A 2,812-nucleotide genomic window follows, 5' to 3' on the forward strand; every position below is an offset into this window, starting at 1 on the left:
CATAATGCAATATACGTTTGTTTTAGAAGCTACATAAAATTTGCAATCATTGGCTATCTCAGAGAAAACATTTTTTTCATAATTAGTACAATTTTAAAGCATAATTCCCCCTTTTCTAAATGCTTTCTATAAATTTATAACAATAAATGCCAGTAAGGATGAAATGACTGCTAGAAGAAGGGTTTAACCACATCATACAGAGATAATTATTTTATAGAAAGTAATCCACATGTATGCAAAGACAGAAAGGAAGTCAACACAAAGTGCAACCCTTTTCACTCCTGCTAAATATTCGGAATTCTGTTTTATAGAAATGTTAATCATTTGAAATAAAATGTAAATTTTTCACGTTCTGTTTTTAAGTTTAACCCTCCATCAGGCGCTTAAAATTAGAAACACCATCAGGCGCTCACGGAGGTTTCCTCCAGGTTAGCGAATAATGGATATCATAGTCGTTTAAACTGTTTTTATTTGTTTAAATATTCATACTGATTTAATTACAATGTAATATATTCATTTTTAGAAATTAAATAAAAATTACTCTCTTATGTAATGAATTTTCCAAATAAAAGATTCAAAATCTTAAAAAATGTTATTGTATAATAACAACATGATTTATTTTAAGGAATAATGCAATTAATTGTAAAAATGTTTTACCTACTGTAATAATATATGGAAATTAACTTAGTTTTTAACTACTTACAAAAACAACTTACTTCAATTCTTGAGATATTATACAATTGTAATGTCAATTATTACTGTTAAATCAAAATTTATTCTTTACTAAAAATTTTTTTAAACACTACATAAAGTTTCAAAACATTTTCCTTCTGGTTCTTATAACGACAATGTTCACTCCATAAACAGTACTGAAATGTTCCCTAGCACAAGGGTACTGATACTGACAAGTCTCTCGTCTTCATTCTCCATTTCACAAAATTCAAATAAAATATATTGTAAAACTTAAAAAGAAATCATCACAGGTCACACATTTAGGCGCACACGGATTGTTACTCCATAAAAACTAAACACTATAAGGCGCTCACGGAGATTTCGTCCAAGCACTACAAACACAATATCGGGTGCTCACGGAGGAATCGTCCAGTCTCGCACGGAAGTAGACCTCATACTGACAGACTTTGACAAAGATAAGCAGGAGGCTATTGTTTCACTTCGTTCGCTACCCCGAAAGATGATCGTGAAGTACACTGCGGGAAACGACTGCCAACATCAGAAAATTAGTAATATTTTTAATAATAAAAAATACACGGAGGAAAACTCCGTTTAGCGCCCGATGTACGGTTAACAAATGTGTTTTTACACTATTTAGCTATAAAAACAACATGACAATTGTATTTTTAAATAATGATTTGTAATATTCAGGCCCGAACTCAGATCCGTTTTTGGGACAATTTTACTGGGGCCCGTGCCAGCCCCATCGTACTTGTATGGGGGCGGGTGGCAGAACATGATGGAGCACAGCTGAATATCTTTTACGGGGCCCGCCCTGAGAGCTGAGTATGGCCCTGGTTATGTTTAGGTTAGTTCTGCATTTGTATTTACAATTTGCAACATGGTTAAAATTTGCCATGGAACTCCACCTCTACTACTTATACATCAAAATTTAAAATAGTGAACATCGGTCTATTGAGAGTCACCTTGGGGTCTTCTGTAAGGTGGACATGAAGCCTTCCACGCTAATCCAGGTGTGCATTTAATTTAACCTGTTCTATACGGGGTGGGCCATAAGTCAGTTGTCACTAGCAATCCTTAGACTTTGTTTTTCCTAGCGTAGTAGTTGTGAACTTGACTAAGTCAAACACAACTTTTCCTGCGGCCGGTTAAGGAAAAGTTGATATGGCAACAAGATGGAGCACCCCCCCATTATGGACTTATTGTGAGAGACTTTCTAAATAATAACTTTAATGAATGGATTGGCAGACGGGGTACTATTGAATGGCCTCCACGGTCCCCAGATATAACACCGATGGATTTTTCAGTCTGGGGTATACTAAAAAATGAGGTTTATTCAGTCAAGATTCGTAATGTTGAGCATTTGAAGGAACGAATCCAATCAGAGTTTGAAAACTTACAGTCCAGGAACATTTGCGACAAAATTTGTAAATCTGTGTTAAAAAGATGCAATCTTTGCTTAGAACAGCATGGAGACCACTTTGAGCATCTTTTGTAGGTTCATTGAATACTACATGTTTTCCTGTATTAATAAATTGTATTTGTATTACATAGTAAAATAAATGTATTTGTATTTTCGCTTGTTTGGTATATTATTGCACCAAATGCATTTTTGACAACTGACTTATGGTCCACCCTGTACTTATAATTCAGTATAAATAAAAAGATTTATTTATTCTAATGAAGTAAGTATTTATTAGTTTATTATGTTATGTTGTTTCTTTATTTAAAAGTTTTAAATTGAAATCTAATGATAGTTAATAATTTGATCTTTTATCACTTTCATAAGCTTAAAATTCTTTATTCCCGTAAATGGTTGTATTTAACCTCAATCAATTTCACCACGTTTTTGAAACTTTTTCTGGTATTTGAAAATTTTGTAAACAATTTCGAATTTTTGAATCTAATTATGAACAATCTCAATTGGAATCATTCTAATGCAACCTAGTATATTTAACCATCTACAGTGGTAGTGTCTTTCTGCAATCACTAGGGGTTAGTTCCCAACTGATCCTGGAAGGGTTAACATGTTTATAATAAATAGAAAGGAATTTAAATTTCGTTAAATAACTAATTTAAAATGCACCTGTGTATGTCTGGAATATTAAACAAGAAATTA

This window comes from Homalodisca vitripennis, chromosome 1 (assembly GCF_021130785.1).
Source record: "Homalodisca vitripennis isolate AUS2020 chromosome 1, UT_GWSS_2.1, whole genome shotgun sequence".
Lineage (NCBI taxonomy): Eukaryota > Metazoa > Arthropoda > Insecta > Hemiptera > Cicadellidae > Homalodisca > Homalodisca vitripennis.